A 16,509-nucleotide genomic window follows, 5' to 3' on the forward strand; every position below is an offset into this window, starting at 1 on the left:
TGATCATATTATTTGCATTTGTGTACAATACAAACAGTATACGTGGCTTCAAGTCTAGAGGCTGTTGGGTGAAAGGAAGTAATAAGAAGAACCAACAATAATTTAATCTTTATTTTAATAGCATATTAGCTAATTAGTAAAAGAACATAAAAGTGATTACCAAAAAAAAAAGAAAGAACATAAAAGTAGAAGTATTCAATCCTTTGCTCTGAAACTCTATTATGATCATATTATTTGTATGTGTGAAGGTTCAGGTGATCATATAATTTGTGTTTACTTATAATGTAAAAGAGTGTACGTGCCTTTAAGCCCTGAGAAGCAAACCCCCCTGCTCTCTATCTATAAAAAAATAAGCCAGAACCTCCTTGTTTGTATTCTTTCCTATAACTGCATAGTTAGTTTTTCCCGTTTTCAAATAAGTTTAAAGACTCGAGGAAAATATTAGAAATATAATTAAAATTATTTAGGTGCTTTCGGTTGATAATTTAAATTTTTGGAAGAATTGATTCATGATATAATATTAAAATTTTTATAATCTAGAGTTTGATTTTTATCAATATGAATATGACACGAATTTAAAAATAGATCAATCATAGTAGTCAATAACGTCGCTTTAGCACTTTGCACGTAGCGGTACCTTATAGCGGTGTGTTGATGATAATATAAAATTATTAATGTTTTTTCATTCTAATAGTTAAGGGTGGGCATGGTTCAAACTAAACTTTTCTTTTTTGAACCGATTTAAATCAATTAATTTTACAATTAAATTGTTTTAATTTATATAAGTTAATTTTCTTTTTCCCAAATAGTTCAGAAAGTATGCAAATTGGATCAGGGTGAAAGAGATGCCGCTCTTAAAAGATGAGTTGTTTTTGTTGTTGCTGCGATAGGAGGAAACTTCTTCACTCTTATTTTATCGGTTGATGGATTTTGTTGTTCCCTCTCAATTGCCTAATAAGAATAAACTTGTCATATTTGTGTCACGTCAATTAAGGGAAAATGGATCAGGTCATGCTAGATTTTGGTCTAAATAAGATTAACCTAGTCAATTAGCATGATGTAGACTAATATAAACATGCTCTGACTTATATATAAAGTAAAAAATCTGACATAAGTCTGACGATGTGCTCCACTAGAAATCTCTAATTGTAAGCTGGTGTTTCGATAACCAAATAAGGTATACTTCTATGAACTCTGACAATGAGGCCTATATTTGATGGATATGATAGAAATGTATATGACAAGAGGATTAGATGAGAGTAGAATAAGATATGAGATTTGTTCTGTTTTTGAGACAAAGATATCTAGTCAGATACTAGTGAGTTTATTTTGGATCTAAGAGCTCTCTCTTAGATATATGTCGAGATAAAATGTCGAGGTATAATGACGTAGCCAAAAGGCATATGTGTGCACAGTGACAACTTAACCACAGTGATTTTATTGGTTGTGTTAATGTCAATTGCCATACCCGGTACCGCCCTAACACAAATGCTAGCAGTGGTCAATCGCAAACATAAAAAGAAAAATAATGATATTCAGTATAATAATTCTGCATTGGGTTTAGTGAGTGCCCTGCTAAAGAATACAAATTATGTTATTTTTGTTATAAAATTAATAAGAAAAAATGGGAGGAAGTACGAGAAAGAAAAGAGACACGGAAGTAGGGTAGAATCTAATCCTTATTCATAATTGTATTTACATATAAGTCATATCCTTATATAGGATATACATGAACAAGGAAGTAAGTACAATTCAATACATCATTATGTGGTGGTTACGTAATCATAAATTGGGGGATAAATACCAACGATTTCAGATTTGAAATTACCGTTTCAGAATACAAAAAATGTCATCCATCAATATTTTGTAACACTTCCTCTTGGATGACGATTTAATATGAATGTAAAAATGTGAAGGTGAAATGGGAGAAGATGTAAGGTTAGAAAGTTGAACATCCACTTATTTTATATTTTTATAGCACTCCCTTGGATGTTCACCCTTTATTATACGCTAATAAGATTGCCTCATTAAAAAAACTTCTAGGAAAAACTCGGTGGGTAAAAAACTTGGTGAAGGGGAAAAGAGTGCAATTCTTATAACTCACCCTCTGAATATTTATTGTAGTTTTCATATGAGTAAATGTCATCATAATATCTCCCCTTTAACTGAGCTATATAATTAATTTTCTTTATAATGCTATATATTATGCCCTAATAAGTAATAACATTTCAAGATGAGTAAATTATTTTTCATGGGGTGAAATGGATAATTTATTTATGTCAAGCGATCTCATAACCATTGGGGTATTCTATGAAATTGTTTTATCCATGTACAATCTCTTTAAATTATAAATCAACTGATAAATATTTTATCAAGGCGATTATACCACATATGCCTTTATTTCTTTAATCCATTTAATGATAGTTGAAGCTTTATTCAACAAATTTTTCGGAAATTCTTATATGCTTCAAGAGTTTTAAATCCTTCTATGATTTTCATATAAATTTCATTATCGATCAAATAAGTCATATAAATAGGCTATAATAACATCTATTAGACGCATGCCAATTTTTCATATACTGCCTGATTAATAAGATATCTGAAGGTGATTGCATCTATTTCAATAGAATATATTTTCATATAATAAATGTCAGACTTTTGTGAAAATCATTGTTCTTCAAGACGTGTTTTTATATCTTACGACTTCATTTTCTCATTATAATTTTTGCACATTTGTACCTTTTTACACCTTTATATGTTTGGATTATAGATCCAAAAACTTTGAATTTGAATTGCGTCTTTATATTTTTGGCCAATCATTATCAACAAATTTATCTTTAAGATCCTCGTTTAATTTCATCATTTCATTTTATGCAAAAATATAGTTGACAACTATATCTTTACGGTTCCAACTTTTTCCTGTAATGACCTCGAGTTTTGATGAAAGTTATGTCTTTAGGATTAAGAATTGTCTCGATATTATGACCATCTTAATCATTTGTTCCTTTCCTCCCATTTTGAGGATTTTTATCCTTGGAACCGATTATTTTTCTATGTACAATATGAATTGGAGCATTTACAGTTGGAATATTAGACTTATTGGTCAGTTAATTCATTAGGCAGTCCATAGATAATATCATTTTCTCATATTTGTTTTAAGCGAGGATCTATATGAGATAATGATAATGCATTTTAACTAATATATTTTTCCAACTGTTTATTCTCTCCTATGAAGCACCGACACTTCAAAAACTCTAACGTGTCGTGTTCGACACTCCCCGACACTCCGACACTCCCCGACACTCCAACACGCGTTATTGAAATTCAAAAAACGGTTCAAAGGTTAAATTGCGTTGAGTTTTTAGTTCCAACTGTTAGATTCGTTAGATTATGATTACCATTTTATTGAGTTTAATATAAATATTTGGAATATCTTATGTTTCTTTGCAAAATTTATGAATATTATAAGTTTAGATATATTTTTTTGTTAAATTATTGAATATTAAAGATAATATATACTACATAAATTAAATATATTATTTAATATCAAAACGTGTCCTAACGTGTCGAAATTTAACATTTTTTAGAATTAACGTGTCGGAGTGTCGTGTCGTATCGTGTCACGTGTCAGTGTCGGTGCTACTTAGATTCTCTCCCCCTCATCTTGGAAAGATTGATAACAGTAATCCATTATTAAATTAACTAAATCTCCAATCATTATTTCAACATATTAAGGCATTAAAGTCATATAGGCAATTGATAAAATAATTCGGATTTTGATACTTCAAGAGCAATAACCAACAAATATATTTAGCCTCATCAGTGGAATTAATTTCAATGGCATGAGATTCATAACACTTGTCCTTATTTTAATTTGCCATATTCATTTTATTAGCCACATTCGTTTAACTTCTTTCCTTTTCATGATTTGACCCAATGTTGGATTTTCTATGATCCCTTCAAGGGTTATATCATTACTTGTGCTCATAGCCCTGAATAGCTAGAGTCTTTCACAGATTTTGCATTTGCTTCAGGCAATACTTTTGAACAACAGGTCTAAAATATATTTATTTTCACTCATTCAGATATGGAAAAATAATATAATAAATATGAATATTCATAATGATTCAGAACAAAGATAATTCATATTATAAATTAAGCATTAAAGACATTCAACGTCTAATCAATGTCATGCTATAAACAATCATACTAATTCATTACATGTATTTTCTTTATTAAAATAAATGGGGTCAATTCAAAATATTCATGCCAAATCACAAATTTGTGTATTAAATAGCATTTAACCATACATGAAACAATTGTAATAGTTATTTAATTAACAATTCAATTTCAAATAAAAGACAAACTAATAGTATCAAGAATCAAAATGCAATAAAAATAAAAATTATGACATTAATTTTGATTCCCAAAAGAGTGCATTCAATTACATACCATCAATATTTGCATTCAGTTAAAAGAATATTATTGAATAAACGAAAATAAAATATTGAAACGGTTAAACTTTCATTCATTAGCAAGCATAAATGGTTGCAATATGTATGACGTCTCTCTTCATGAACACCTAGAGGAAGGGTGAATAGGTGTTCTAAACTTTTTTAAAAACTTTTTGAATTCAGTAAACAATTACACAATTTTTCTTCAGTCCCTATATGTCCAAAATAATTTTTCACAATGCTAAGAACAATGTAGTAACATAATGCGTACCTTAGCAATTTATAGAGTAAATGCAACAATGTAATTTTCTTAAACAAAACAGAAAATGATTAATTTCCAAGTACTAGAAAACAGTTTAGGTGCTACAACAATTATAATAGAACTAGTAAGGTGCTACAGCACTCTAAAACTAGAATCAGTGTAACTGTTAGTCTCTAAACATAATATTCAGAAATTAAATCAGAGAGACAAGAGACACACGATATATCCTGGTTCACACCCACTAAGCCTAAGTAGGGTGCTACGTCCAGACTGAAGTAGCTGCAGATATTTTATTTATCACAAGTGTACCTGTTTTACAAACACGCGTCACACAAGCAATCAAACAAGATATAAAAAATCTTCCTAATGCCTACACTGCTTCAAGCTATGAGAATACTCTCAAGTCGATCCTACGGAGTTCACCAACTCCTCTCACACAAGACCTCCACTCTCCCTAGTGGATTCTTGAGGCTCCAGGCCTTGAGACACACTCTCAAGCCAAGCACAAGGTTGCCAACCCACATGGTTGCACCCACACACCTAGGACAGATTTACAGCAAGCAACTACTCCACTTTAACAACCAATGCAGAATTTTTCAGAACTATAATAAGTGAAATAATCTAAAAATACAGTATCCTATCACACCAAATATATCACGGTAATATCAAACTAAGCTCCACAAATTTATGCCATATGCAAAAAATTAAACCAATGACATATGTATCAAAATCTCTAAAATTAATGCACCAAGGAGCTTGGATATTACACAATTAATTTTCTAAACAATGAGTACCAAGAAATCTGATTTAAGCAGAAAATATCACAATTATAACCAGAAAAATCAGATTTGAAATTTATCTCAAAATTTCACATAAATTCAGAATTAGTTCTAGATAAATCTTTCAGTAATAAACCACAAGAAATCTGAATTTTAATCACAATATACCTCAATTAAAATAGAAAATTCAGATTTAATATTTCAACAATAAAATTTCTAAAACAATTCAAGATTAGGCTTCTAAACAGTGAATCTCACACAAAAATCTGAATTAACACAATGTATAACAAGGTGTAAAAATAAATTCAGATTTGATATTTTTAATCAATATTTCACAAAAATTAAAAACACAAATCTTACACAAAGAGCATCAAAATTTCTAAAATATTCACTTAAAATCAAAACAGAAAATTCAGAATGCTCACAATATATCAAAAAGAAAACTGAAAATTAATTCAACAATATCAAGTATCAAGAATATACCAAAGGATGCTCAAAACAAGAATTAAAATATTACCTCAACAGATCTCAAATTTTCAGCAAAGTAAAACAGAAAATGTGGTTAGGGTTCTTCAACCTTAGTTCCAAGACTCTTGAATTAAATGCTTCCAAATGGTGGAGAAATTATCAAAGAACAGAGATGGTGAGAGCTTTGAAAATTTTCTTGCAAACTTCCGAAGAACAAAGATGATTATAGAGAGAAAATGAGATCTCGTTTTTTCTAAGAGCGTAAACGAAGAAGAATGGGTAGTGTGAAAATTTGAAAGATGTGTATGTTGAAACAAGTTTCTCTCTCTCTCTTTTATTATATACAACAAAATTCTGATCATTTTTGTTTTTACCGAAAAGGTGCAATCAGTTGCTTTTTATACTTTTTATTATTATTATATAGTATAGCTTTTAAAAGAAGAGGGGAGATATTTTGACTACCAAAAGTGTCAACTACTACCTTACTACCTATCAAATCACCATTGGATCAAAGAGAAAGAATGTTAAAAAAAATTTGAAGAGAGAAAAATGTTAATCCAATGGTGATTAGATAGGTATTAAGGTGGTAGTGGAAACTTTTGGTAGTCAAAATATCCTCCCTCTTAAAAGAAAGCTGAACCACCGTACTTTCCGTTTGAAAAAATCAATTGGTAAAATAATGTTTTATATATTAAAAGCAAAGTTTATATATATATATATATATATATATATATATATATATATATATATATATATACATACATATATGTTGTCACAATATCTTATCCCATATATATTTATATATATGGGAAAAGTGTTTATCCTTATAAATGACACAACTTATATCCTTTCACTCTCACAAAGAGGTGGAACCTATATCTTTATTTTTTTGTCAATTCTCTCTCCTCCTTTATCTATCTCTTTCTCTCTCTTAAAATGACACAATTTTACATCCTTTAAAATAGGGGTGTTCATCAACCGATCCAAACTGATTCAAACTGCGGTGACCGAACCGAAAAATCGATAACCGAATAAACCAAAAATCGAAAAACCGAAAATCGAAAAAAAAACCGCAAATTTTAATTGGATTGGATCGGTTTTCGGATTGGTAGATGAAAACCGATCCAATCCAAACCGATCCAATATATTAATTTTCCTATACTTACTTGGGTATTTCCTCAATCATAGCCCAAAAATTTCTAAACGCAAGACCCATTAACCCATCAACTAAACCCAAGAAAAAACCTAGTCACATCTCATCAACAAAATTTCATCTATGTAGAGCTTCATATCTCATTTTCCAAAGAAAAAAAAACTATATTATCGTTTGATGATACTTTTACATTTAATTTTTTTTTACAAAGCCAATATATACAAAAGATGTTATTTGCACAATAATCATGAAACAAATTTTAGGATTTTCAAAAAATCAAAAACCGATCCAATCCAAACCGAAAAAAATTGGATTGGATCGGATCGGATTTGAAAAAAAATCCAAACCGAATGGATGATTACATGATCAAACCGAAGGGATTGGATCGGATAATTTTTGCTTCCAAAACCGATCCAATCCAGACCGCGAACACCCCTACTTTAAAATGACACACACTTTACCCTATATATATGCGTTCTTTCAAAATTTGTTACGTTGATTGATTGTTATATATATATGGGCTTATCATATCTCAAGCTGCCAGAGATAACTTTATCTCCGGCTATTAAATCATAACCGTACAAAGATAGATCAATGGTGATAAAGGAAGAGAGAAAAGGAGAATCATAACCATTCAAAGGTGAATCAATAAATATAAGAAAATAAATAATCAAAACGACGTAGTTTTGGGGTAGCCGGAGATAAATTTATCTCAAACAGCTTGAGAAATATTTTTCCATATATATATATATATATATATATATATATATATATATATATATATAGAACAATCAATCAACGTAACAAATTTTGAAAGAACGTTGTAGACGTACATTTTTGTTTCGTTTCTTTATATATATATATATATATATATATATATATATATATATATATATATATTATTTTTACTTTTTGGTTTTTATTAAAACAAATTTGTAATATATTTTTTATTTATTTAATATTTTTAAAACATATTTTTACCAAAATCAAAATCATTATTATTTATTATGAAAATAGCATGATATGCAATAATATGTATTGGCATGCAATGGAGCTTAAGTAGATACTATATGATATAATATAGTGTGTAACAAAATTTCTAAAAATATCTAACCACTTGTATCTTCACACTCCATCTTCAATTTGAGACTTCTTGTAAACCCGTTGTCATCATCAAAATATGTATTTTATTATGCTTAGGAGTTCTTCATAAATTACTCCAACGGTTTCTCATTCATTTCAAAAATTAAATTTTGATTGATGTCAAATGATTTGTAGCTACTTTTTAACACAATATCAATATAAAAGACAAAATTATCATATTCAGAATAATTATTATTTTTTTCATGTCACACTCATTACACAAACAAAGAAATGCAGCGATGTGTAAACGGAAAAAAGAGTTGAGATAACTTCCAATAACTCTTATTAAAATACAATTTTATAAAAATAGAAGGAAAACATAATATACTATAGCAAAGAATTCCACTTTGAGACAATTTTATAAATCAATTTCTTGTCTGAAGTGTTATGTAAACAACGAAAGATTTCATCCAAATAGTTAGTATTTTAGATGAACCAAATTATGAAAGCTCAACAAACCAAATTATTTTTAGCAGCAAATAACTATGGTCAATTAATATATACTTTCAAAAAGGAAAAAAAAAATAGAACATTTTCTTTTATAAATTTGGTTTCAAGACAGAAACACAAATAATCAGAAAGTTACCAAATTAAAATGAAAGAAGAATGATAGTAAAAGAAACCCAACATGGAGCATAAAAAAGGGTCTTAAAATTCATGATTTTATGTACAAGGTCTGATCTTTTTCCATAGCTATTGGAAAATCTAACTTTGCTTTAGAGAATTTTTTTTTTTTCAATCTCTTCACCTTTTGATTATACTCTCTGTACCCAAAACTCCACTCCATTACGCTAGCGGAATAAAAAGGTAACTACAATAGAATTAAAGTTAAATTAAGTAATAAGAAAACGAGTAAATGAAAAAAATATAAATAAGAGAGAAAGGTAAAAGAATAACTCGAGCGGAATCGTCACGCTAAGTGGAATCGTGCTGATAGCATGTTATAAAATAAATAAGAAAAATGGGAGGAAGTAGAGAAAGAAAAGAGACACGGAAGTAGGGTAGAATCTAATTTTTATTCATCATCGCATTTACATAGAAGTCATATCCTTATATAGGTTATACATGAACAAGGAAGTAAGTACAATTCAATACATCATTATGTGGTGGTTACATAATCATAAATTGGGGGATAAATACCAACGATTTTTAGATTTAGAATTACCGTTTTAGAATACAAAAACGTCATCCATCAATATTTTGTAATAATTTTAACAATATTAACTATGTATTATCGCGAATATATAGTTATATTATTAAAGTTGTACTTTTTTTTTCTCTTCAGAAACTGTCTATTAGCGTGGAAAGTGAAAAAAAAAATATAATTTTAATATTATAACTATGTATTCTCGAGAATGCATAAGTAAAAACTGCTAAAAAAAAAATAAACTCGTTTCCTTTAAAAATACGCTCCTTTTTCCCTTTTGAATTTACCACGATTATGCTGCATGATAATTATTTATTTTATTTTTTTATATATCCATCAATTTATCAATTATTCTAATCCACTTCGAGCATTATCAATTATTCCTTTTAATGAATTGTTAAATCAAATCTGAGAGACAGAATCATTTAAATAATTATTGTTTCGAATCATTATATTAGATCCATTATCTGCCTTAAGATCTTCGGTCCCACCTAATTAAAATTTTGTGTGAATAACCTTATCTTACAAATTATCTTTCCAAATATCTTCGTTATTGCTTTGATTCTATTTTGATTGTGCTCTATCTTTTTTTGACTGCGCATAACTCTTTGATTTTAATTTTGTTTTCTTCTATTCTGCTATTTAAGACATGGAAAATTCACAGAAGAAAAATAATTTTACGGAAATTCTTGTGTTTGTTCTTTCATTTTGATTAGACAATTGGTTACTACTTCGACATTTTTTGTTTGAAAGCTTCTTCATTGCCAAGATAAACAAGTATGGTGAGATTGGGTCTCCTTGTCTAACACCTCCACTAGGTTGAAATTCCTCTGTTAATTTACCATTCCAAATAATGTTGGTTTTTGGAGATGTGACGGTTGTCATGATCAGATTAGAAAGCCTATCAAGAATCTGAATTTCTTCAAGAACTCTAAGAATGAACTTCCAATTTAATTGATCGTATGCCTTCTCAAGGTCCACCTTAATCACCATAAAACACTTCTTACCACACATTCTCCTCATAGAATGAACGAGTTCTTGCACAATGATGATATTATCTTGAATATGGCGCTGGGGCACAAAGCTAGATTGAGCAGGAGAAACTACTTTTTGCATAATTGGTTTCAGACGGCTCACAATAAGTTTGCTAATAATTTTATAAACAACTGGACATAACAAAATTGGCCTAAATTCCTTGATATTTACCGGATTCTGAACTTTAGGAATTAATACTAGCAGAGTAGAATTAATTGATGCTAAAACTTTAGGATAATTCCAAATCTGATTAATTAAAGAACATACCTGAGATTTAATTAATTCCCAATTCTTCTGGGAGAAAAATGCAGGAAAACCATCAATACCTGGTGCCTTGAACGCTCCCATGCTGAAGGTTATTTGTCTAATTTCCATCTCATTCGAGAATTTACTTAAAACATCCTTTTCCCGCTCTAGGAGATCGTGCCAAAGGTTTCGTGATGAAACCCACCTTCTGTCACATATGTCTTCAGTGAAAAGAGTTTTAAAGAAATTGCAAGCCATGTTTTTGAGTTCACCAGGATATGAAATCTAGGCCTTACTATCATTTTTTAGCTTGAAGGTTTTATTCGAGTTCCTTCTGACAACCGTACTAAGATGATAGTAACGAGTATTTCTATCTCCATCCGCAATCCATTTCTGCCTGAACTTCTAAAACCAGAAAAGTTCTTCTTCACAAAGAATATTAATCAGCATTCTCTGATAATCATTCTCCAAATTCATCAGAGCTTGAGAATCATTTTGAATACGGTTATTCTGGATGTTGGCAATTTTTTTGGGTAATACTATTTTTCTTTCTATCAATATCCCCAAAGACTCTCTTGTTCCAATCTTTGTAACATATATGGAAAATCAAAATCAGAGTCCCACTTGGCTTGGATAAAATTATTAAAAGCTTGATGATCCTGCCAAGCTGCAAAAAATCTAAAAGGCTTCTTTCCTTTCTCATCAGAATTTTCGAATAATTTTATTAAAAGAGGATTATGATCAGATAATATCCGAGGAAGAGAAGAAACTCTAGCATCATCAAGCATCATTCTCCGCTCCAAATTCGCTACAACTTTGTCAAGACGTTTAAAAATTCTTCTCAAATTTGTCCATTTAGGACCTTGCAGGTGAAAAGAGGGCCATCACAACCCAAATTTGCAACTTGACAGTCTTCAAGCACAGAAGAAAAATTAGCACACTTGGATGGGTCAGCTGGAACACCCCCTATCTTCTCATGTGTGTAAGCTATTTCATTAAAATCACCACCCAATAGCCATGGTCTATTCATAGTTTCACTAAGCTTTCTAAGATCATCCCAAAGATTATTTCTAAGGTTTTGAGAAGGACTAGCATAAATAGCTGTGAAATCAAATGAATTACCTGTAGGAAGAGTGATTCCACAATGAATAAATTGAACTGACTTGGATAAAAGAACTATATCCACCTTTGAGCTATGCCACATTAACCAAATACCCCCTGCAAAACTCTGAGCTTCTTGAACTAAAAGGCTATCAAATCCCAACTTCTTCATTAGTTTTTTACACACCTCACTTTGAGTTCTAGTTTCAAGAAGAACAATAATATCAACAGAATTTTTCTGACCATGGACTTAAGGGTACTACCAAATTCTTTCTTGGCAGCCCCTCGTGTATTCCATATTAGGAAATTCATTGATAACTGAGTGAGCTTTTTGCAGGGGTTAGAGAACCTGCTTAATCTTATCATACATCAAACCATTCTTCTCTGCAACTTTATACTCCATATTAACACAATCAGTCTCAACATGATTTCTATCCACTCCCATCAGATCTGGAGGTTTTGGGTCCAAATTCCTATAGTGCTTATTCTGATCATAGAGATCTACTTCCATACAATGGTTATGATGCTTGATCTGATCTTCATTCCTCTTAGAATATGCAGTTAATGATGGACTTGCTATTCCAGTGTGATTTCCTACTTCAGAAGCTCCAATTTCAAATGGTGCTTTATTACCCATTGATATAGCAGAACCAGAACCCCTCATTTTATTTTTAACAGTGCTTTTCCCAGATTTTGCCTTGTTATCATACTCATTCTTTTCATCTCCCACCAAAATGAATTTTGATTTTGTTTCCACCAACTCCACAGGATTAGATGCATTCTTCCTATTTTTGGATTGAAGGGACCTCTAAGAATCATCTTGATATAAAACCATAGCTTTTGAATTGACATTCTCTTCATTATGTGATATATCCTTCCTTAGAACATCAAAATTTGTACCATTTCTCTTCTTCATTTGATCCTCATTTCCTTTATGTGAGTCCACTCTATTACTCTAAGGACCTTTACTCCTTCTGTTCCTCGACACCTGCATCTAAGGGCCAAATTTAGAATTACCCTTTGCTATCTCCTCTTCCCCCTTGTCACAATTATCTTGACTGTTAGACACCACTTCTCGACTCTGACTATCTTGATTGGTCTCCTGTGAAACTTTTGTTAGGCAGGTTTCCAATCTATGGCCATATTTACCACATCCATAGCAAATGAGGTGAAGCCTTGCATACTCAATCTTCTTAATTCTTCCTTCCACTTTATACTCTGCTTGGAGAGGTTTAGTGAGGTCCAACTCCACACACATTATCGCAAATATCCCTCTAGCAAGAGAAATGGTAGCTGCATCCATCCTTATATATTTACCTAACCAATTACCAATACTTTGAACCAACCCAGAATTCACGAATTCCATAGGAAATTCAAGGAGCCGAATCCAGGCCATTATTCGATTAATAGATGCCTAATAGGGTTGAAAATATGGTTCCCAAGACCTGATCGCTAGATAGTGATCAAAAAATATCCATGGCCCTGCTGTTAAAGCAAAGTCCATGTCTTTTTTTTTTTCAAAACGAACCAAAAAATAATCATTTTCCAAATTAGCCACAATAATTCTCCCCTCTCTTGCCCACAGATTTTCTAATCTATTTTTCATAAAAGTAACAGAAACTTTCTTACCCATTAGCTTTATGAAAATTGCTTTTTGCCAGGGACTCCATGCCTTTCTTTTGATCTCATCGGACATGAAGAAATTCATACGACCATCTGCATCTTCCTGACTTATAACCTCCGGTGCATTCCCTTTGTTTTCTTCAGTTGGAGATTTCAGTTGCTCTTCCTTACCCGCCCCGAACATCTGCTCAAGATCATCTTCCCATTCCCCGATGTGTCGCATTAGCATTTCTTTGAATGACATATTTTCAGTCATCCATTCATCTTCCCGTGGCTTCATTGATTGCTCATGGCTAAATTCACCGTCTCCCCTTTTACTTTTCTTTGTGCTACTTCTAAGATTGTCTTCCTCTTCCAACTATCGAGCATGACCAGCAACGGACGACATTCGATTTTCTTGAACCCTTCTCACGGAAGTGCAGAATTCTATCTTTACGGAAGCGAAACTACCGAGGAATTTTGATTCTGGCTGCAAAGTGCAAACGATAACCCCTTGCAAACCCTAATACTACTTCTAGGGCTGTGCGTGGGTCAGGTCAGGTCAGGTTTTTGTCCGACTTGACCCAACTTGGTTTTTATAGGTCAGGTATTTTGACCCGACCCGCTTTAATTTGATCCAAGTCAGGTTTGACTTGGTTTGGATTTTGTTGAACTAGTTCAGAACTGGATCAGATCTGACCTGACTTGGTTTCTGAAGTGGGTCTGACTTGGTTCCTGAAGTGAGTCAAATCTTACCTGACCCGTTTTTATCTTGGTTTCCTCACAAAATTTTGTCGAAATTTCTACATTGCAAATGACGAGAATTTCGTCACAAAATTATTTTTTCGTCGGAATACTTTTTGTCCAAAAGCAACGAAATTTTTTACAAAAAAAAATTTTCTATTGAAATTTAGTTTCTGTCAAAAGTTTTGACAAAAATGATTTCTTGCATCAAATGTTTTAAACGAAAAAAAAAATTCTATCAAAAATTTTGACGAAATGTTTTTCGTTCAAAATTTCGATGAGAATGTGTTCTGACGAAAATTTCAACGGAAATTGTTTCGAGAAAAATGTTTCATTCGAAACTTTCGACGAAATTCAGATTCTCTAAAGAATTTCGATAGAATATTTTTCGTCAAAATTTTTTATCGAAATTTTTTTTTACAGAAATGTGTTCCGTAGACATTTTTGATGGAAAACTGGAAATAATTTTTATCATAAAACTTGAAGAAAATATATAGTTGAAATTTTTTGATGAAAATGTGTTTCGCTAAAAATTTTGACGAAAATTTGTTTTTTGTCAAAAAGTTTAACGAAAATTTTTTCGTCGAAAACTTTCGCCGAAATTTGAAATCTGTAAAGAATTTTGATGAAATTTTTTTCCGTCAAATTTTTTTGATGGAAATGTGTTTCGTCCAAATTTTCGTTGGAAATTGTTTTGAGGGAAATGTTTCATTCGAAACTTTCGACGAAATTTAGATTCTCTGAAGAATTTTGACAGAATATTTTTTCCGTCTAAATTTTTATTGAAATATTTTTTGTCAAAAATTTTTACGAAATTATTTTCCAGAAATGCGTTCCGTTGAAAATTTTGATGGAAATAATTTTTATGAAAAAACTTGACAAAATATTTAGTCGAAAATTTTCGATAGAAATGTGTTTCGTGTCGAATTTTTTTTTATCAAAAAGTTTCATGAAAATGTTTTCGTCGAAAATTTTCTTCAAAATTCGAAATCTGTAAAGAATTTTAATGAAATTTTTTTCCGTCAAAAAATTTCTATAGAAATGTGTTTCGTCAAAAAAATTTATGAATATATTTTTTTGTGAAATATTTTGTCGAAATTTAGATTCCGTACAAAAATTTGACAAAAAAAATATTCCGTCAAATTTTTTTGCATAAATGTTTTTAGTCACAAAAATTTGATGGGTATATTTTTTATGAAAATTTTTTATGGAAATATTTTTCTTAAAAAAATTTGACGTAATTATTTTACATTAAAACTTTTCTTTTAATGTGCATACCAAAAAAAAAAAAATCTTTTAATATAATTGTGATTTTCTCTTTTTTTTCACATAATGGGTATGGGTCAAGTTTTGGGTCAATATTAAAACAAGTCAAGTCTAAAACTGACCCAAATAAAAGTGGGTCAGTATTTAAACCAGTTCAAAAAATATAGGTATTTATGGGTCAGGTCAAGGGCAAGGCAAGTAAACCAGTTTTTTTGCACACCCCTAACTACTTCGACATTATTAATTTTATTAACTAAATCAATCATTTTTTTTATAATATTTAGGGACACTGCCTAAATTTATTTTTTACTCACGCCTAACATATGGATATTTTTTTCAATATTCTTAATGGTTTGTAATAATATTTTAAATATGCGTATGTACTAATCGGCATATTGGGTTCTCCAAATGTTCCAGTATGGTGTTACGCTATTCGTATTCTCTAGGATGACTATTTACTGTTATTCCATAATATCTACTAGAAATTTTTAGAAAACTCCCATGATCCCACATTTATAGCAACAAATTATTTCCTTTGATTTCTTATTGGGTTTGCTTTTTCTACATTCAATGTAGATAACTTATCTACATTAAACTCAAAACAACGTCGTTTTGAGACAGAAATCAAAGTATTCTTATAATTATAATTTATTTTAGAGTTATAATAGTCTTTTTCATTATAATATTGTTAATTTTTCAACTCAAAACGACGTCATTTTGGGAGCGAATATAGATAACTTATCTACATTCACTCTAGAAACATTAAAGTCTTTCCTATTATTATAATTATAGGCTATTCACCTTATTGCATATTCCATCCTGATCTGTTATCTACTAAAGCGTGTACATATAAACAAATTCGAACAGAGGTAATGTTTTTTGGAAAAAAATATTTATCCTTCTAAAGAATATGATTTTGTGTCATTTTATATCCTAACCGTTAATTTTCGTCAATCAACGGTTAGGATTTTATTACAAATTATTAATTAATTAATAAGTATGATCTATTAAATCCTAACCGTTAATTGATGAAAATCAACGGTTAAGATCTAAAATGACACAAAATTACATCCTTTAAAAGAAAAAACATTTTCCCCATATTTTCTATG

The sequence above is a fragment of the Gastrolobium bilobum genome, unplaced genomic scaffold (genome assembly GCF_033153095.1).
Source record: "Gastrolobium bilobum isolate Gb01-03AN ecotype WA unplaced genomic scaffold, APGP_CSIRO_Gbil_v1 utg13847, whole genome shotgun sequence".
In the NCBI taxonomy this organism is placed as follows: domain Eukaryota; kingdom Viridiplantae; phylum Streptophyta; class Magnoliopsida; order Fabales; family Fabaceae; genus Gastrolobium; species Gastrolobium bilobum.